Genomic DNA, 22,075 nt, shown 5'->3' on the forward strand with positions numbered 1-22,075 from the left:
CTCCATGGGGATTATTATTGTGAGAAATAAATGATCTATTATCTATTACACTTACATAATATTATCTATTATCTATTATACTTACATAATATCACATTCTTTGTTCACTTAACTTTCTTGTAAGTATGAGGACACTGGACCAATTTTTAGCCTTTCTATGTCTTGGCAACTAGGTTACAGTAACTTTATTAAAATTTTGTGAACTGCCAAATATATCCAACTTCAAATAAAAGTTAAAATGCATTCCATCTAAGGCCCAATAAAAATAAGTCCACCTTTAGCACAAATAACAGAGCTAACATACTCTGAAGTACCTGTAAGTGGTATAAGCAGCAGCTTCTCACAGCTTATATTCTCCTTACTCAAAATACTAGTCACAGGCTTGCCTTCGTCCCCCAAATAGCAATCTTTACTTTAAAATCCAAAGCCATCAAACCAGAAGTACCTCTTAAATTCTATTTACCGGGGCTTCATCACTCCACAAGTTTGCCCTGGTGACCTCATCCTGGATTGAAACATCCCTTCCTCTCTCTAGAGCTCCAGTTTCATTTACACAATTAGCTGATACGTATTTCCAAAAGTGAACTCTCTACCAACACTCTTCTAACCCCAAATCTGCCCCCCCACATTTTATGTGATATATGTGATATAATCGACATATTAGTTACTGGTGTAAAACATGACTCAATATACGTATATATTGAAAGATGATCATAGTAAGTCTGGTTAACATCCATCGCCAGACATATTTATAACTGTTTCTTGTGATGAGAACTGTTAAGATCTACTGTTAACAACTTTCAAATATATAACACAGTATTATTAACTACAGCCACCATGTTGTACATGAAACCTCCAAGGCTTTTTTTCATACCTGGAAGATTATACATTTTCTCCACCTTAACCCATTTTGCCCACCTCCACCCCTGCAACCACCATTCTTTTCCATGAATTATGTTTTGTTTTTTTAGATTCCACATCATTAATGAGATCAGAGTATTTTGTCTTTCCTTATTTCACTTAGCATAATGCCCTTAAAGTCCAACCACATTGTCACGAATGGCAGGATTTCTTTTTATGTCTGCATAATACTCCACTGAATGCACATACATTTTATCTGTTCATTTGTTGCCAGACACTTGGGTTGTTTCCATGTCATGGCTCTTGTTTAATACTACAATGAACATGGGGATGCAGATACCTCTTAGAGATAGTGACTTTATTTTCTTCAGGTATATATCCAGAAGCAGGATTGCTGGTTCATATTTTTAAATGAAAATGTAAAATTTTTTCTACCTTTAGTTCTGTTTTTGATTTCTTGAGGAACTGTTTTCCATAGTGGCTGCACCACTTTACATTCCCACCAACACTGCACAAAAAGCTCCCTTTTCCTTGCCAACACTTGTTAGTTCATCTTTTTGATGCTAGCCATTCTAACAATAGTATAAAGTGGTATCTCACTGTGATTTTGATTTGCATTTCCCTGATGATTAGTAACATTGAACACCTTGTCCTGTACCTGTTGTTCATCAGTATGTCTACTTCAAAACAAAGTGGCTAGGGGCGCCCTGGGTGGCTCAGTCGATTAAGCATCCGACTTCGACTCAGGTCATGATCTCATGGTTCACAGGTTCGAGCCCCGTGTCAGGCTCTGTGCTGACAGCTCAGAGCCTGGAGCCTGCTTCAGATTCTGTGTCTCCCTCTCTCTCTGCCCCTCCCCCGCTCTCTCTCTCTCTCTCTCTCTCTCTCTCTCTAATATAAACACTAAAAAAACTTTTTAATGTCTATTCAGTTCCTCTGCCCATTTTTTAAAAAAACATTTAATGTTTATTTTTGAGAGAGAGAGAGAGAGGCCGAGTGCTAGCAGGTGAGGGGCAGAGAGAAAGAGAGAGACAAAGAATCCGAATCAGGCTCCAGGCTCTGAGCTGTCAGCATAGAGCCTGATGCAGAACTTGAACCCACGAGCCAAGCCCCGAGATCATGACCTGAGCTGAAGTCAGATACTTAACCAACTGAGCCACCCAGGCACCCCTCCTCTGCTCATTTTTAAAGCAGACTGTGTTTTTTCTATTTAAGTTGTAGGAGTTCTTCATATATTTTGAGGATATTAACCCTTTATTGGATATGATTTGCTAATTTTTTTTCTACCAGATTGTTCATTTTATTGAGTTTCCCTTACTGTGCAAAAAGCTTTTTATTTTTTATTTTTTTATTTTTTAAGTAATCTCTACATCCAACATGAGGCTTAAACTCAAGACCGGAAGATCGAGAGTCTCATCCTCTACCAACTGAGCCAGCCATGCGCCTGCATGCAAAAGCTTTTTAGTTAGATGTAGTTCCACTTGTATATTTTTATTTTGGTACCTTTGTTTTTGGTGTCGAATCCAAAAAACTCATCACCAATACAGAAGTCAAGGAGCTTACTGCCAATGTTTTCCTCTAAGGGTTTTATGGCTTCAGGTCTGTTTCAAAGCCTTTAATTCATTTTTCATTTATATTTACATATGGTAGAAGATGGTTGTCCAGTCTACCCAACACTGAAAAGACTGTCCTTCCCTATTATATATTCTTGGTTCCTGTGTCATAAATTTATTGACCATATATGCCTGGGTTTGTTTCTGGGCTCTCTAATCTGTTCCATCAATCTATATGACCATTTTCATGCTGTTACCATACTGTTTTGATTATTATAGCTTTGCTATATAGTTTGAAGTCAAGAAGTGTGATGCAAGGGCTCCTGGGTGGCTCAATTGGTTAAGCATCTGACTTCGGCTCAGGTCATCATCTCATGGTTTGTGGGTCTGAGCCCAGGTGGAACCTGCTTGGGATTCCCTCTCTCTCTCCCTCTCTCTGCCCCTCCCCCCACTCGTACTTTTTCTCTCTCTCTCAAAACAAACTTAAAAAAAAAAGTGTAAAAAAAAAAAAGTGTGATGATTCCAGTTTTGTTTTTCTTTCTCAAGACTGCTTTGGCTATTTGGGGTCTTTTGTGGTTCCATACAAATTTTAAGACTGTTCTATCTCCATGAAACATACCACTGGAATTTGGGTAGCAATTGAACTGAATCTTTAGATTGCTTTAGGTAGTATGGACATATTAACAATATTAATTCTTCCAATCCATGAACAGAGAATATCTTTCCATTTATTTGTATCTTCAATTTATTTCATCAACATCTACTGTATTCAGTGTAGAGACCCTTCACATCCTTGGCTAAATTTATTCCTAGGTATTTTATTCTTTTTGATGCAATTGTAAATAAGACTCTTTTCTTTCTTTTTTCTTTTTTTGGACTATTTTCTTAATATATACTTTTTAAGTTTATTTATTTTGAGGGTGCCTGGGTGGCTCAGTCAGTTAAGCACCCAACTTCAGCTCAGGTCATGACCTCACAGTTTGTGAGTTCGAGCCCTGTGGTAGGCTCTCCACTGCCAGCACAGAGCCTACTTCAGATCCTCTGCCCCCCTCTCTCTCTGCCCCTTCCCTGCTCACATGCTCTCTCTTCAAAAATAAACACTTAAAAAATCAAGTTTATTTTGAGAGTGCAAATAAGGGAGGGTCAGAGAGAGAAGGAGAGAAAGAGAATCCAGAGCAGGCTGTGCACCATCAGCAGGGAACCCAACATGGGACTCGAACCCGTGAATCGTGAAATCATGACCTGAGCCAAAATCAAGAGTCAGATGCTTAACTGACTGAGCCAGCTAGGCACCCCTCTTAGCATCTCTTTCTGATAGTTCATTATCAGTGTACAAAACATAATTGATTTTTGTATATTGATTTTGTATCCTGCAATTTTACTGAATTCATTTATTCTTTTTTTTTTTTTTTTTGATGTTTAGGGTCTTCTATATATAATATCACATCATCTGCATACAGTGACATTTTCACTTCTTCCTTTCTGATTTAGATGCCTTTTCTTTTTCTTGCTCAACTGCTCCAGTTAGGACTTCCAATTCCATGCTGAATAAAAGTGGCAAAGAAAAACTTTCAGCTATTCACTGTTGAGTACCATGTAAGCTGTGGTACCATGTAAGCTTGTAATATATGGCCTTCATTATGTTGAGATGCATTCTCTCTGTATCTACTTTGAGTTTTTATCATTAATGGATGCTAAATTTTGACAAATGCTTTTTCTGCATCTATTGAGACGATCATGTTTTGTTTTAAGATGATCATGTTTTTTAGCTTTCATTTTGTTAAAGTGGTATACCACACTGATTTACAGCTGTTGAACCATCCTTGTATCCCTGGAATAAATCCCACTTGATTACAGTATATGATTTTTTTAATATACTGTTGAATTAGGTTTGCTAATATTTTGTTGAGGATTTTTACATATGTGTTCTTTGGGGATGTTGGTCTGAAATTTTATTTTCTTACAGTTCCCTTGCCTGACTCTGGTATCAGGGTTAGGTTGGCCTCAGAGAATAAGTTTAGAAGTGTTCCCTCCTATTTTTTTGAATAGTCTGAGAAAGATCGGTATTAATTCTACTTTAAATATTTCACGGAACTCACCAGTGAAGCCTTCAGGTCCTGGAGTTTTGTTTCTTGGGAGATTTTTGATTACTGGTTCAAACTCTTTACTAGAAATGGGTCTGTTCAGATTTTCTATTTATTCATGATTCACTCTCAGTAGTATGTATGTTCCCAGGAATTTATCCATTTCTTCCAGGTCGTGCAATTTGTTGGAATATAAATTGTTTGTAGGATCTCTTGGAATCCTTTGTTTTTCTGAGGTATCAGTTATAACATCTCCTCTTTCATTTCTGATTTTGAGTCCTCTCTCTTTTCTTCTTGGTGAGCGTAACTGAAGGTTTGTCTGTTTTTTTTCAAACAACCCACTTTGTTTCATTGATTTCATCCATAATCATTTTAGTCTCTAGTTCGCTTATGTCTGCTCTGATCTTTATTTCCTTCCTTCTATAACTTTAGGCTTAGTTCTTTCTTTTTCTAGTTTCTTGAGGTATAAAGTTAGGTTGTTTACTTGACATCTCTCTTGATTCTTAATGTAGGCATTTATCACTATGAACTTCTCTTTTAGAACTACTTTTGCTACATCCCATAGGGTTAGTATTTTGTATGTTGGTATTTCCATTTTCATTTGTCTCTTGTATTTTTTTCTCTTTTGATTTCTTCTCTGATCCAATGGCTGTTCAATAGTATGTTGTTTATCTCTACATATTTGTGGATTTTCCAGGTTTCTTCTTGTAATTGATTTCTAGTTTCCTACCATTGTAGCCAGGAAAGATCTTGATATGATTTCAATCTTAAATTTATTAAGATATGTTCTGTGGCTTAACATATTATCTACCCTGAAGAATGTTCCATGAGCACTTGAGAAGAATGTTTTTTCTGTTGATTTGGGATGGAATGTTCTATGTATGCCTGTTAAGTCCATCTGGTCTACCATGTCATTCATGGGAATGTTTCTTTATTGATTTTCTGCCTGGATATTCTACCCTTGAAGAAAGTGAGTTATTAAAGTCTCTTATTATTGTACTCCTATTTCTTCCTTTAGGTCTAATAATATTTGCTTTATATATTTAGGTGCCCCTAAAGCCCTTTCTTATTTCAGTTAACAATACCACCCAGTCACCCAGGACAGAAACTGAGAGTCATTTATTCACAATTCCTTCCCTCTCCTCTCACATTTAACCAATTTCCAAATTCTAGCACCATCTCCTTGACCCATCTGATCTTCTCAGCTCCTACCTTTCCCCACTCCCACCACTTCTGGGCAAAGAATTTAGTTAGTGGAGCAAGACCTCCAGAGCTTTTTTTTTTTTTTTTTTTTTGGCCTCCATCAGAGCAACCAGCTATGTTCTTGATGATAACTGTTCTGTTGGCCTATATTCCTGAATACAGGAAAGCCTCTGACCTACCCCTGATGGATGTGTAGTGTGAATGAGAAATAAACTTATTTCAAGCTATTGAGAGCTGGGTTTTGTTTCTTACCCAGCATACCTTGGTCTACCCAGATTTCAACATCTTCTGCATGGACTACTACACCAGCCTCCTAACAAGTGTTTCCCACTCTACTCTAAATCCCTTGTAAGTATTTCTCTAAATTGCTACCAGTTACTTTTGTAAAACAAACATTCTGTTTCTCTGATTACAATCTTCAGAGGTTTCTCTTTCCCTCAAAATATCCCAAATTGCTTAACACAACTCTTAAAGCCTACCATAAAATCAGGCTCTCTATATATTCTCTCCAGCTATTCAAAATAGTGCTACATCTCCATACATACAATATCCGTTAATACTAGGTCTTTGCTCAGGTTATTCTATCTACTTGAAATGCCTTCCGGCCCTCACACCACCTCCCCTACCTTTGCCTGCCTAGCCAGCCATACAAGACCCCTCCCTAGTCAGCTATCCCTCCTACCCTCTCAAAAGCTATTCAGAGTTGGCTCTGCTCAAGGCCCCCGTTTTACACATCAGGTCCCTAACCCAAAAGGATAAGTTTACATCACAAGGAACAGTAAGGACCTAAGGCCTTCAAATTCCTTTGTTCAGACACCAAACATTTGTCCCCACACCTTTCTTGACCTTTTCCCTCCATCTTAATGAAGGAAATAATAATACTACCTCTGTTCTGGATTTCATCTTCTCTATGTACTCCAGGACTTCCCTCCATTATTACCACTCTCTATGGTCTTGCTCATTCACCAAACATATAAATATGCTCAAATCTGTCATCTTAAAAAACTCTTCCTTGAACCCCACATTCCCTACTATTCTCTGTCTCCACCCCTCTGCAATCATCTTGAAAAACAGGGCTTATTTGCCTTTATTTTCCCACCTTCTATTTATTCCTCAATCCAATGCAATTTGGCCTCTGCTCTCATCACTCCAGTGACCCTATTTTCACTGATGTCACCAATGACCTGAATGCCAAATCCATTAAGTTCTTTTCTGTCTTTATCATACTTGACCTTTCTACCTCACTTAACATGACTTCGCCTTCCTCCACCTTCAAACTCTCTTCTCTAAGGTCCTATCACACACATTTTATTGGTTTTCCATTTACCTCCTGACCTCCACAATTTTCTTCCAAGACTCCGCTGCCACCAGTCACACCTTTAACTGTCAGTGTTCTCCAAGGTTCTCTCCTCAGCGTTCGGCTCTTCAGTCTCAACATGATCCTTAGATGACCCAACATTTCACTTCAACTGCAGCATATATACACAGTTGACTCACAATGTCTCTCCAGCCTCAAATTCTCTCTCCAACTCCAAACCAGTACACCTAACTTCCTTCCAGTCCAAAATAAATTTACCTGTATTTCTAGACATACAACTTTCTGTATTCCCTAACTCATAAATAATGTCACCATCCACCCTGGTATGGAACCCAGAAAACCAGGAGTCATCCAAGAGCTCATCCCTTTTAATTACCACTATTTATTCTCTCTCATTCTGGTTCTCTTGCTTGGTCACTCATGCGCATGCAAGCATGCATGTGTGCGCGCGGACACACACACACACACACACACACACACACACACACACCCTCCAAGTCTGATTCTACCTCCTAAATAGCTCTTCAATCTGTTCATCCTGTGTACTTGTAGAACCACTATGGAGCCTATTTCTTTTTCTTTTTTTTAATGTTTTATTTTTTATTTTTAGGAGAAACAGAGACAGAGCATGAGTGGGGAAGGGGCAGAGAGAGGGAGACACAATCCAAAGCAGGCCCCAGGCTCCGAGCTGTCAGCACAGAGCCTGACACAGGGCTCAAACCCACAACCGGGAGATCATGACCTAAACTGAGGTTGGACGTTCAACCAACTGAGCCACCCAGGTGCCCCTAGGCCTATTTCTAACCTGGACTATTTTGACTACCCTTAAACTGGATCCCTGATTCCAGTCTATTTTCCAACCCAGTTCCCACATTCAAAAAAAAAAAAAAAAAAAAAGTCCTTCAATAGTTTTCACAGTTTAAGACAAAACGTAAACTTTTTGGCTTATTGAAGGCCTTCAAGATCAGGCCCCTACCTACCTTACTAGCCTCTTCTCTGACTAATCCCCACAAGCATCCCATGTGTAGGCACATCCTGCTCCTTGCAGTGTGTCAAATGCATCATGCTGCTTTGCTTTATACCTCCACTCTTTATACACACAGTTCCTCCCCAAAACTCTCTTCCCCATACTTTTCCACCTGGCTAACTCTTACCAGTCCTTCAAGATTCAGCTGGAACATTACCTTCTGACAGGAAGTCTTTCCAGATCTCCATTGTGCTTCCAAAGCACCTTGTACATTCCTTTAAGCTCAGCGTTCTATCAGGCTGCGTTATCACTGATGGGCCTGTCTAAGCTCTTTGTTCTTTTATACTCTTAGAACCTAATATTGTAGCTATCTGTATGCTGGTTAAATGAAAGAATCCATTGAGACTCCATTCAAATTTTACCTTCTCTAAAAAGTTGAATCTGATCCTGTCATTTAGAGTTAACCATCCCTCCTCCTTCCTTTCCTATTACATTTTATCACCATCTTGTAACACTTGTAACTTTACAGCTTATGTACAGTTGACCCTTGAACAACACGGGTTTGAACTACACTGGTCCACTTATATGTGAATATTTTCAATAAACATGGTGCAGTACCATAAATGTATTTTCTCTTCCTTATGATTTTACTAATAACATTTTCTTTTCTCTAATTTGCTTCATCATAAGAATACAGTATATAATACATATAATATGCAAAATATGTGTTAATCGACTATGTTATTTGTAAGGTTTCAAGTAAACAGCGAGCTATTAGTAGTTAAGTTTTGGGGAGTCGAAAGTTATAGATGGATTTTTGACCATGTGTGGGGCTGGGTGCCCTATGTTGTTCAAGGGTTAACTGTATTTTTTTGGAATCTATAATAAAACATGAGCTCCAGGGCACATGGGTGGCTAACTCAGTTAAGCGGTTGACTCTTGATTTTGATCAGGTCATGATCTCACAGTTTCATGAGATCGAGCCCCGCGTCAGGCTCCACGCTGATGGTGCAGAGCCTGCTTGGGATTCTCCCTTCCTCTTTCTCCGCCCTTCCCCTGCTCGTTCACTCTCTCTCTCTCAAAACGAATCAACAAACATTAAATTTTTTTTTTTTTAATTTGGGGAGCCAGGGTGGCTCAGTCGGTTAAGAGTCCAACTCTTGATTTTGGTTCCAGTCATGGTCTTGCAGTTCATGGGTTTGAGCCCCATGTCAGGCTCCACACTGACAGTGCAGAGCCTGCTTGGGATTTTCTCTTTCCCCCTCCAGTGTGAGTGCTCTCTCTCTCTCACAAATTAAATAAACTTAAAAATTTTTTTCTAATTAAAAAAAATAAATAAAAATTTTTTTCAATTAAAAAAAATTGAGGCACCTGGAGGCTCAACTGGTTAAGTACCTAACTCTTGATTTTGGCTTAGGTCATGATCTCATGGTTCCTGAGGTTGAGCTCCGCACTGGGCTTGTGCTGGCAGTGCAGAGCCTGCTTGGGATCTTTTGTCTCCCTCTCTCTACCCTTCCTCTGCTCACTCACACTCTCTCAAAATAAAATAAGTAAACTTTCAAAAAAAAAATAAAACATGAGCTTCTTGAGGATAGGGGCAGTGTCACTTTTTTTTTTTTTTTTTTTGGTATCTTTGGCATATAACACAGTATCTAACAAACAGGCACTTAATAAACATCTGAGTGAATGAATGAGTTTGTCTCTTCATAAATTTTCTTGATGTTAGGTATTACTTTGGAAGCAGTTCTATAAACCTCACTTGAAGATCCCTCCTTCTATTATAAAAATACAGAAGGATCAGAAGCTAAGGGAAGATGTTCTAACAGAGAACTATTCTAGGAAGAAAAACATAGGCACCACTTATTTTAAACACAAACTAATAATAAACAGACAGTTTCTCTGATTTCTAAGCTAATGCTATATGATAGGCTTGTAGTACACCTAAGCAGTTAGATAACAAGACTGTATCTGTGTTAAGTGAAAAAAACTGGGTTGGTAAAACGAAACAGTAGCAAGTGAGTTCCTGTCATTCTTCATTGAAAATCTATCAGCTTTTCAGGGGTCCTCATGTGGCAGAATGCCCTTACTGTGGGCACTGAGCAAAACACAAGTCAATAATAAAGGACAAGATGAAACAGAGAAAACAGAACCTCATGGCCTAGAACACATTATGGATTTGAGTAGATCCTACGCCTGGATCCAGCCAGTCCACTAAATTGAAAAGACAACTGCCATTTCCCAACCTATAAGAAACCAAGAGGAAAAGCGATTATGAAAACAATGTTAATTCCAAAGAGAAAAAAAGGAAGAAAATGGAAGAAAACAGAGCACACAGAAATAAAGCACTATTTTCTCTTGGCCAATATTAACTTCAATACTGTTGTGTTATTTAACAGCGTTGGAGAACAATATTTAGAGACTAGTAATTTGATCGTGTTTAATACAGACTGTCCTTCTGTGAGGTAGGCTATCCTTGCTTACTATGGCCACTGGGTGTAAATATAACCAGCTACATGGAAAATGTGCTCGTTAATATCTGCAGACACTTCTTTGTCCCTCTTCCATATTACTAGCTAACTGTTGGTGAGTAAAATATTGAAGCTAGCTTAAGAATCCATTAAATGCAGCGTCAGTCTCAAGCATTTACATTTTAAATCAATAGATACATCAAAAAGCATTACTTACTTAACCTTAAGAGACACCTCCAAAAGTTTTCCTCTACCCTAAAGGATACAGACCATCAACTCCATTCTACATATAAAGACACTGATTCAGGGGCGCCTGGGTGGCGCAGTTGGTTAAGCGTCCGGCTTCAGCCAGGTCACGATCTTGCGGTCCGTGAGTTCGAGCCCCGCGTCAGGCTCTGGGCTGATGGCTCAGAGCCTGGAGCCTGTTTCCAATTCTGTGTCTCCCTCTCTCTCTGCCCCTCCCCCATTCATGCTCTGTCGTCTCTCTCTGTCCCAAAAATAAATAAACGTTAAAAAAAAATTTAAAAAAAAAAAAAAAAAAAAAAAAAAAAAAAAAGACACTGATTCAGTGGAATCAATGAGATTAAACTCAGAAAAGCATCCGAGAACTTCAAACAGGGTTAAAAACTCATTTAAGCAGTGGCTCTGATTTTACTTCTCATAAAGCCTACACAGAAACCAAACAAGTCTGTATTCTTTCAATAGTACTACGTCACTGGTCAAATACATGTAATTTTTCAGCCATCGCATTCATTCAAAAAGATCTGCACTACCATATAAGGAAAATACTACAAGTAAAAATCCCTATTTTGACTTCATAATCAAAAACACTGATAGGATGGACATAAAACACAAAGAATAAATTTTAAACCAAATAACTATGAAGGGAAAATAAGAAGATTGGAAAGGGGTATACATAATGTAAGTCTGAAGATACTATGATAATAGGAAAGGTAAATCTTTGATGGTACAAGCAATGAGAGCAAAACTTTGGTTCAGGATTTCCGTTATTGGGCTTAGTATAGCTCTGGTCCAAATCAAGACTCAAACAATGATTTCTCTTGGTTACGATATTAGCTAGGAGAGGCAAAACAACTGGCAAAATCACAATCTAGAACACACACCTCTAGAACATATGCTTCAAATCATCTAGTTTCTTTCTTTGCTTCTCTTCCTTATAGTCAGTAGAGGAATACGACAAAAATCACATGTTCTAGAGAGCTCTGTTGGCACAGTAGAGATCACGATCCTAGCAAATTTAATTTCAGTGTGAGCAGAAACTCAGAATGAGATATATAGAGAGAAATATGGTTAAGGTAAAGACAAAGGGGAACCCAGCTCTGTAGAAACTGGTTCAAAAGAGGCAGACAAGGGGCGCCTGGGTGGCGCAGTCGGTTGAGCGTCCGACTTCAGCCAGGTCACGATCTCGCGGTCCGGGAGTTCGAGCCCCACATTGGGCTCTGGGCTGATGGCTTGGAGCCTGGAGCCTGTTTCTGATTCTGTGTTCCCTCTCTCTCTGCCCCTCCCCCGTTCATGCTCTGTCTCTCTCTGTCCCAAAAATAAATAAACGTTGAAAAAAAAAATTAAAAAAAAAAAAAAAGAGGCAGACAAAATGAGAGGTTTAGGATGCCCTGAAAGGGTTCCAGAACATGATACCTAAATCAGTGATGGTTTCTGTTTTCGTTGTTTTGGGGGATGAGAGGCATTCAGGGGAGTATATCCAAGGCAGCAAGGTGAGAGAACGAGGAGGGTTAAAGAACAAGTAATTCATCTGTAACTGATGCCTAACTCTGAAAGCAAAGAACTACAGCAAAATATACAGCAGATGAGGTTAAAACACCCAGGTTTAAAAAAAAAAAAAAAAAAGGCCTAGCCTTTGTACTGGGAGCAAAAAGAAGATACTAAAAGGTTGTAAGCAACAGAAAACAGATTTTAGTTTTCTTTGGCTGAAGGGTACAGAACTAAATGAAAGATCAGAAGGAGCAAGGGACCAACGCTAGGACAGGAAGGCCAGTTAAAGCCCATCACAGTTATCCAGATGAGAGATGATGGTCTCCTGAATTAATAAAGTGGCAATGTTGACGAAGAGAAATGGAAGGATTCAAGACAGACTGAGGAGAAAAGTCTACATAACTTTATCATGACTGAGTGTTAGAGTAAGGACTGGAGTGTAACATCAAGGTTTCTGGCTTATGCACCTAGGTGATATCATTAACAGAAAAAAAAAAACTCTGAAGAAAAAGTTTCCATGGTAAAATTATTTTTGTTTTAGTCATGTTGAATCTGAGATGCTAGGTGACAATCAAGTGGAGATGTTCAAGAGAACACTGAAGAAATGAGCCCAGAGCTCAGGCGAGGGATCAGAACTGGAGATAGACTCGTAAGTTGCAGCTTATAGTAACAGACACAAGTGAAGCTATCAGGGTGGATTAAACTGTGTACAGCAAGGTTTTTCTAAATGTCATCCAAGACAACTGACCAGAGACATCAGAAACACTTGGAATTTCTGTTAAAGTATAAATTCCTTAGGGGTGCCTGGGTGGTTCAGTCGGTTAAGTGTCCCCCTTCAGCTCAGGTCATGACCTTGTGGTTCATGAGTCCGAGCCTCGCTTCAGGCTCTGTGCTGACAGCACAGAGCCCAGAGCCTGCTTGGAGTTGTGTCTCCCTCTCTCTCTGCCCCTCCCCCGCTCACACTCTGTCTCTCTCTCTCTCTCTCAAAAATAAACAAACATTAAAAAATATTTTTTTAAACAAAAATAATAAATTCCTTGGCTCCATCCCAAGCCCACTAAATCAAAATCTCTGGAGATAAGACACAAGAATCTACATTTCATTCATTCATTCATTCATTCATTCATTCACTCAATCAATAAATGTGACTGAGTGACTATTCTAGGCACTAGGAATATAGCAGTTAGAATATAAATAAGATCCCTGTTCTCATAGGGTTTAAGTTCTAGGTGTGAACCAGACTACAGACAAGAAAACAAACAAGATAATTTAAAATAGTGGTAAGTGCTATGGAGATAATGAAAGAAAGGAATGTGCTAAAGCACAAAAGGGGAGATTAATTATTCTGGATAAGGTGGTCTGGGAAAGTCTATGGAGGAAGAAGCATTTGAGCTGAGACCTGAATAATGAGAAGAGAAGTAAGGCAGGTGAAGATCTGGGCGAACAGCAGTTCAGGCAAAAAGAATTACAAGTACCAAGGCCCTGGGGCAGAAAAAAAGCCACTATGGCTGGAGCATAGGAAGAACAGGAAAGTGTGGTACAAGGTAGGTCAGAGAAGCTAGCAGGGGCCAGATCATGAAGGCTTTTGTAAGCCACATTCTTTTTTTTTTTTTAAGACATTTTCTTTTTTCTTTTTTAAATTTTTTTGGTAATGATTATTTATTTTTGAGAGAGAGAGACAGAGCTGAAGCATGGGAGGCGCAGAGAGAGAGAGGAAGACACAGAATCGTAAGCAGGCTCCGGGCTCTGTGCTATCAGCACAGAGCCTGATGCAGGGCTTGAACTCATGAACTGCGAGATCATGACCTGAGCCGAAGTTGGACACCTAACCAACTGAGCCACCCAGCGCAGTGGCCCCTGTAAGCCACATTCTTAACAAATTCTCCAAGAGATATTTATGCCATTAAGGTTTAAGAACCAGAGGAAGAGAGGCAGAATACAACAGAAATCTTAAGGAAAACACACACTAAGGGATGGGCAGGAGAAAAAGACCCAGGAATGCAACTGGAAAAGAAATTAGTGTCACTGAAACATTTCAAGAGAGGGGTCAACAGTGACAAATGCTGCAGAACAGTGGAATAAAATAAGGATGAAAAGGGGTCCATCACACTTAACAAGGTCTACCATGCTCTTCCCACAAATCGTTGATGGCTGCTGGGAACTGCCTCCACCAAGAGCATTAGAAACACTAAGTGAGCACTTGGGCAGACATTCACCTGCTAGCTATCCATACTGCACTGTTTCCTGGATGTTATCAGCTGGTTACTGTCCTACAATTTCTTCCTCCCTTTTCACACAGAATCACAAAGGAAGAGTAAGGAAAAGGAACAATTTGTGAGCATGGGGAGAAAATGTATTTCAAATGTATTCATTATTAAGTTTGGATTGTCACTGCCTTGATTACTTTCCTCTTAATTCTCTGTTAGGAAGCTTATAGAAGCTTTAACAAATCTTTTTTTTTTTTTAATGCTTATTTATTTTGAGAGTAAAGAGAGCAAGTATGAGTGGGGAAGAGGCAGAGAGAGAGGGAGAGAATCCCAAGCAGGCTCCACCCTGGCAGCACAGAGCTTGATGTGGGGCTTGATATCACAAACTCTGAGACCATGATCTGAGCCGAAATCAAGAGTCAGACACTTAACAGACTGAGCCACTCAGGCGCCCCAGAAGCTTTTACAACTCTAATCCACCCAGTTCTCCAAGGGACGAAGAATTACCTAATGCCCACAATGCTGCTCACATACCAAAATCATACATAAATTCTTACAACAGACATATGCAACAAAAACTCTGCCTCCACAAAAAATATGAACTATATTACTTGGAAAATTTAGTCTTTTAATATAAATGTTGCCACCACTTTAAGGTCCAATGAGCTTTTAGGAAAGACAAAAGTGCTTTGCAGATATGGTTTTGATCAGTATTAATAATAAACACTGTAATACAAATGTTATCAACATGAAATATATCAAAAGCATCCACACAAGGAAGGTAACAGACCAAGTGGCAAAGGAAACTAGTTAATGAAGTTAAAACCGTCTATCTCTATTCTGTACATTAGACAAGCATATATAAAATAATGGGAGCAAAATTACCTCCAAAAGGTCTAGATAGAATTGACTAAAATTTGACCAGCTTTTTATCTCTCCACTACAGACTCACAATCAACAAATACCTACGAGAAATAAATGAGTTCTTTTAAACCCTGTTAATACTTCATTTATTCTTACATTTCTAGCTCTATAGGATAAGGACTTAAGCTGAAATCTTTCAGGACCTCTGAGTAACTGTATGTGTACCAAACTATAGTTTTTACTTGCTTGCAAAAGATCTTCAATGAGGGGAAAAAAAAAGAGGCAGTGAAGTATACTATTAACATCTTGGAAAAATAGAAGAATCAGAACACTGGTCTCAGAGAAGAGACCTTACAGGAACATTTAACAATTTAGCTTCATTTTTTTTTCCCCTAAGAAAATACCCCAAAACACCTGCAAATTATTTCCCAGGAAAAATCGAAGTCTTTGACAATTTAGAAAAGTCAGAGTGTGACAAATAAGCAAGTAATTAAAGGGAATGAAAGATTTTTGATGCTTCTGTTGGTTAACAAACAGGAACAGAATGAGTCCTTTAAAGATACCAAAAGTGTTTTGACTATGGGGAGACATAACCACCTGAGGCTTTTGCACCTTTTCTCTCATCTCTAGCTGGGGTGCCCAATTTGGTAAGTTCTTTTTTTTTTTTTTTTTTTAAGCACAGGAAAGCACTCTGGGAAACTTACTGTCAAAACTAGAAAGCTGAAATCGCTTTCCCAGTATAGGCTCAAACCAATGACCAACTCATAAGAGACCCTGCCTGCTGAAAAGTAGCAAGGACACCTGCAATTAAGAAGTATACCAGAATCTAGCCTTTCATACCTCCCAAGTGAAAAATGATGAAATCACCACAGACTATTGTAGTTAAGAGAGATTTCAATATCAATTTTAAGTGTTAGAGAAAGCAGATATATGCTAAGGAAATCTAAAGGAACTCAAAAAGGAGTTAAAACTGATCAAGGTTAAGATATCTTTTCCATCTCTGTTTTCAGAAATAAACTCAAAGTTAGGAAGGAATGGACAGAGTAACTTCATTGGAAAGACGGAACACCTGCTACACTGCCAAACCAGCAATCATGGTAAGAACAAAAGTTAACCAACCACTAAAAGACTAGTAAGAGAAATGTTTTCTACACAGAGAGTAAGAAGGATACAGCTGGAGGAAAATACTGAAGCCACTGTGTATGAAGAAGGTCTCTAAAATTAGACCCACCAACTGTATTCATGCACACACATTCAAGCCATGAGTCCAGTTATTTTTCCTACTTGTAAGTTGGCAGCACAATCCACACAGGGACACTCAGAGTCCCTTATCCAGTCTTACAAGGAGGTAAAGAAAAACCTTTAAAAAAAAAAAACAACACATACACACACACACACACACACACACACACACACACACAGTTTCACAAAATTCCTCTGCACTTCCTGAGATCATGCAACCAAAATGCAACACTTATTATCCCTTCCTCAAAATGTGCTTTTTCTTAAAAGGTTTCCTTGGGTTATGAAGAGATGTGGCACAGGAATAAGCACCGCGTCATTCAGAAACCATTACCAAACCATTATCGACACTGAAACATTGTCAGTACTCAGTATTATCTGCAAGAGGTGACAACATGGCACAGAGATGTTTAAGTTGTCTCTGGAGTATCACAAAGACTTCCTAGAAACTTTGTGAAAAGGATTTATTTTTTTTATTTAAAAAAAAAATTTTTTTTTTCAACGTTTATTTATTTTTGGGACAGAGAGAGACAGAGCATGAACGGGGGAGGGGCAGAGAGAGAGGGAGACACAGAATCAGAAACAGGCTCCAGGCTCTGAGCCATCAGCCCAGAAACAGGCTCCAGGCTCTGAGCCATCAGCCCAGAGCCCGACGTGGGGCTCGAACTCACGGACCGCGAGATCATGACCTGGCTGAAGTCGGACGCTTAACCGACTGCGCCACCCAGGCGCCCCGTGAAAAGGATTTAAAGGGGGGCAACAGAAGTTTGGTGGAAGTGCTTCTCAATCTGCCTAGATTACGTTAGAAATCATTCACAAAATAAGAACTACTATTATACTTCTGATGTTGTTAATTCTTTACATTCATATCAGAACTTCATCCAGTCCAATAGATAAAGATCCCCAGTTCTTCTACCCTACCAACAAACTGTTCTCTCATAGGCCTGGCAGCTTTCAATGTCCTGGCAAAGGTGTAAGCAAAAACTTTAGGCTTTGCCACCAGCTTTCCCACAAAGTGTAAAAAGCACTATCTCACCCCCTTTGCCTTCCTAAGCCGGAGAAAAGTGGTCAGCACTGCCCCAAAGAGAAACCTCATCTAGGCCACTCTAGCCAGAGAAGGTAACAAATGCACCAATCAAGAAATGAGAAAGGAAAAAATAATGAGGGATAATCCACAGAATTCAGGAGGCCTGCTCCGTTTATCTTCAGACTTAATACAGAATTTAGTTGCTAAAAATGCCCCCAAAAAAGGATTTGTGGGAAAAAAGGATACGATGTTCCCCGGAAACCGACCACTCCATCATTGTTAGAGAAAGGTATCTTAGTTTTTGAGCTCAACTGGCTCCACATGAATGGGGGAAAAATATTACCCATACAACCCATGCTATAAATATTAATATCTTCAGTCTACTGAAAAATTCAAAGGGGAACCAGCCTGTTCAGCACCCTGAGGCCAAAGAGGTAAGGACAGTGATAGTTGTCTGATCAGGAAAGTGAACAAACATCAAGGGAAGAGCCTGAAACAGCAGGTAAAAATTCTAGTCACATGAGATCTGAGACAATCTTCCTCTAGGACCAATACAAAAATCCCCCATGCTCCATCCTCTCTGCCTTCGAAGTGCTTTCATTCAATGACCTGAAAGCACAAGACTTGAGAAATGTGGCAAGAAATGACAGAAAAAGGATCTCAAATTCTTCCAAGGAGTACCTCACAAAATCCTAGTGAAAATGAATTCCACACCTCCAAGGACAACCAATCATGACCAGAAATTCAGGACTAGGAGAGACTTGTTGAGCACCCAATGCATGTCAAGTGCTATGCTAAGTGCTGAGGACACAGCAATTAACAAGATGATCTACCCTTATTAAGTTTACTTTCTAGTGGGGGAGACCAAACATAAAGTATGTTATAGGTTGCTAAGTGGTAAGGAGGAAAATAAAGCAGAGAAGTGGGATAGGAGTTATGTAAATAGAGGGGGGGGGGGTGGCTTTGCAATTTATCAAGCCAAGGAAATGTCACTGTTTGAGTGACAGTTGAATAAAGACCTGAAGGGGGTGAGGGGACAAAGCAATGCAGTTGTAAAAAGAAACAGTAATCCAGGAAGGTCTGGGGAGTAAGTGCATAGCCCCTGAGGCAGAAGTGAGCCTGGTGTGCTCAAGAACAGCCAGGAGAGCACAGGAGGGGGGCGGAGAGGGTTACAGATCCAGGGCTTTAAAGACATTTGTAAAGTCTTTGGTTTTTATTCTGAAAAGCAAGGAAGCTATTTCCTCTTCGGACTCTTTTCCATTAAAAAATATCAGACACCCTATTTTTACATATGTAAATTTTTAAAATTTTGTTTTAAATTGCAGAGATCTACAATATAGATCTTACAGTGGACACAAAGACAGCTGGAACTGCAACTCTGAAATTTAACTTCTGCTAACAGTTCATCAGGCATCACAGATTCTCTGTCCTCTCAACCTCTGGGATCAGCAATGAGGGAAGAAAAACACAACTAAAAAGTGAACTGAATTAACTAACCTACTACTTTGCACCCCAATTTAAATCATTTTTGTCTTGATAGAAAAAAGGAAATATTGGAAGAAGGAAATGGAAAAAATACATGAGAAAGAAAGAGGATCCACTAACAATTAATTTGCCAATTTGACTATCCAAAAATACAATAAAATGTTAGGAATGTGTGACACTCCTTAAGTGGAACATGTCACCTCCTTCTTCAGTCTCCATGTTGCCTACCACCATCAGACAGGATTCAGGCTTCTTAATTTCAGTTAAGTCTATTTGAAAAAAATGTATACAAGAACATTCATCCAACTGGGATCTGAATTTAAATTTTCCCACACCAACAACTTAAGTGTCCACAGATGGATGAATAAAGTTGGGTGATATATACATATATATATAATGGAAATATTAGTCGGCCATAAAAAATAAGTGACAACATGGGTAGACCTGGAAGGCACTTAAAATCAAAGACAAATACTGTATGATATCACTTATATGTAGAATTAAACACACACACACCAAAGTCATCGAAAAAGAGATCAGACTTGTGGGTTACCAGAAGCAGAGTACAATGAGGAGGAATTCTAGGAAGGTGATCAAAAGGCACAAATTTTCAGTTATAAGATACTCAAGTACTAGGGATGTAATGTACCTGAAGACTATGGTTGCCACTTCTATGAGATATACAGGAAAGTTGTTAATAGGGTAAATCCTGAGTTCTCATCACAAGGAGAAAAAAACACTTTTTATCTTTTCTTTTTCTTTTTATCGTATCTATACGAGATGATGGATGTTAGCTGAACCTATTTCGATAGTCATTTCACAATACACGTAAATCAAACCATAATGTTGTGTGTCTTAAACATACACAATAATGTATGTCAATTATTTCTCGATAAACCTGGAAAACATGTCTCATCCTCATCCAAGAACGATTCATTGAATGAATACTCTGTGGAGTTACCAAAATCAGGAAGAGTTTTAAAAAGCTCAAGGGTGAGTTATGAGCCTAATGTAGGCCCAACTTTTAAGCTCCAGAAACATCTCCCTGTATGTTCCTAGTCGGAGCCCAGTCCTCCAACAACTCGGACACCAGCATGATTCGAAACGCTCCAACACCTTTCCCTCCCATTTTTCCAACGCTCGAAGGAAAACGGAGACCCAAGAAACACATGGAGCTAGTCACCCCAAGGCACTACAAGGGCGCAACAGTTTTTAGCTCCCACCGCACAGGCCACAGGTGGCGCCAGCCCCCCGCCCTCCCCGCGCCCCCCACTCCTCCGCTTCTCGCCTGGGCTCCCCGCGCACACTCGGGGCGTCTCGGGCCTCAGGGCCGTCCTTCACGGTGGGTTCCGGCCTTGACCCACCGCCCCCAGGCCCGGATAGCTCCAGCGCGGGGAACCCAGGCCAGGGGCCTCCGCCCGCCAGCCCGCGCGGCCGCCACGCCCCCTCCCCACGGGCAGCCCGCGCCGCCCGCCCCCTCGGCCGGGAGGTGGCCTCACCTCACGCGGGCCGTAGCAGGGAGGGCGCCCGCGTCTCCGCCCGCCGCCCGGGCCCACGGCCGCTCGGCTGCGGCTCGGCCCCGACGGCCGGCGGCGGCGCGCTTCTGGGGGCGGGCTCTTCTCGGCGGGGGTTTCCCCGGGGCCCAGGGCGGGGGAGCAGGGGGGACTGGGGCGGGGGAGGGGAAAGGGGCTTGGGAAGGAAGGGGGAGAGGGGGAGAAAAGGGGGGAACCAAACCCGGAAAGGGAGAAAAGGGGGGAGGGGGAAAATCAGAAGGGGAAGAAAGGCCCAGAGTCCGCCCCCCGCTGCGGCCTGCGCGCTACGTCACCACGTCTAGCGTAATCGTCAGCGCGTCCTGCGCCCCGCGCGTCCCCGCTTCTCTGTGCCCCTTTCCACCGCTGCAGACGCCCCCTACCTGGTCACCCACCCAGCCTGCCCTCGCGTTCTCCTCCCCGGCGCACACGTCCGCTCGCTCGCTCGCTCGCTCGCTCTCTCTGTCGCTCTCTCCGCGTTACCTGTGTCTCAAGCCGGCAATCCAGATCCACTGCGATCCTCAGTCCACCTTAAATCCATCAAGCCTGTCAGATTCACCCAAGATTAAAACATAATACTAATTACTGTAAAGTAATTTAAGTGTACAGAGCACTGTCAAAATAGCCTTTCACTTAGGACAGTAAATCTTGCACCCAATATGTGCAATAAATGTTTATGGTATAAATGGACAAAGATGTAGTAGGTGAATGTCCATTTTTTCCAGATGTAAAAACGTAACTCTACGTAAAAGCAGTTTTAAGTCCGTCCTATTAAAATCACTTACCACCTCCTTTCAAGATAGAGTTCTTTTCCTTAAGAGTCATTTGAAGTTGCAACCTCCCCCATTCTGTCTGTTCTAGGCAAATCAATTTAGTTATTGATTAGATGTATTTGGATCATTTACTGACTAATTCCCTCCGAGAAGCATTGTAGTCTTACGGTGATAGAATTCGACCATTAAATATTTACTATGTCACAAGAACTGCAGTAAGCAAAAAGAATAATAATAAAATAATTATAGTACCATGTATGTGCTATAGAGATAGGTTCAATGTGCTATGGAGGCGCCAGAAGGAGCAATTAGCTCTTAAAGGTGAGGGAGATTGAGTAAGCTACAGAGAAGTTATATGCTGTGTGCCTTAAACATATACAGTGATGCGTAGCAATTATCTCTCAATAAAACTTGGGGGGAGGGAATTTCCACACCTTTAAACACCTACATCATAGATCAGGCACTATGTGCAATGCTAGTAATATAATGGTAAGCAACAGATATGACTTGAAAAGTTACTGCACTGCAGATGGTGATTGGGGGCATGGCTTCTAGGAAAGAAGAGTCCAGAAGGGCTAATAGTGGCAGAATGTCTTCAGCACATCTAGAGGTACAGGTTACTCTGGTCCACAAACAAACCTACATAGCAGAAATAATAAACTTTTATTAAGCACTTGCTATGTGACAGCCAGTGTAAGTGTTTTTTTTTTTTTTTTAATTTTTTTTTTCAACGTTTATTTATTTTTGGGACAGAGAGAGACAG

The 22,075-nt window shown here is 40.3% G+C and overlaps 1 protein-coding gene across 4 annotated transcripts in view; it reads right to left on the reverse strand.

Annotated features, from left to right (window-relative positions):
- Positions 1–20,672, reverse strand: part of R3HDM2 (R3H domain containing 2) — a 163,520-nt gene extending 142,848 nt beyond the window's left edge. For all 4 annotated transcript variants that reach the window (XM_047867930.1, XM_047867929.1, XM_047867925.1 and 1 more), the window contains exon 1: positions 20,510–20,672. The gene's annotated coding sequence lies outside the window, so the exon portion shown is untranslated. The remainder of the gene's footprint in view (positions 1–20,509) is intronic.
- Between the last annotated feature and the right edge of the window lie 1,403 nt (positions 20,673–22,075).

This window comes from Prionailurus viverrinus, chromosome B4 (assembly GCF_022837055.1).
Source record: "Prionailurus viverrinus isolate Anna chromosome B4, UM_Priviv_1.0, whole genome shotgun sequence".
Classification (NCBI taxonomy): domain Eukaryota; kingdom Metazoa; phylum Chordata; class Mammalia; order Carnivora; family Felidae; genus Prionailurus; species Prionailurus viverrinus.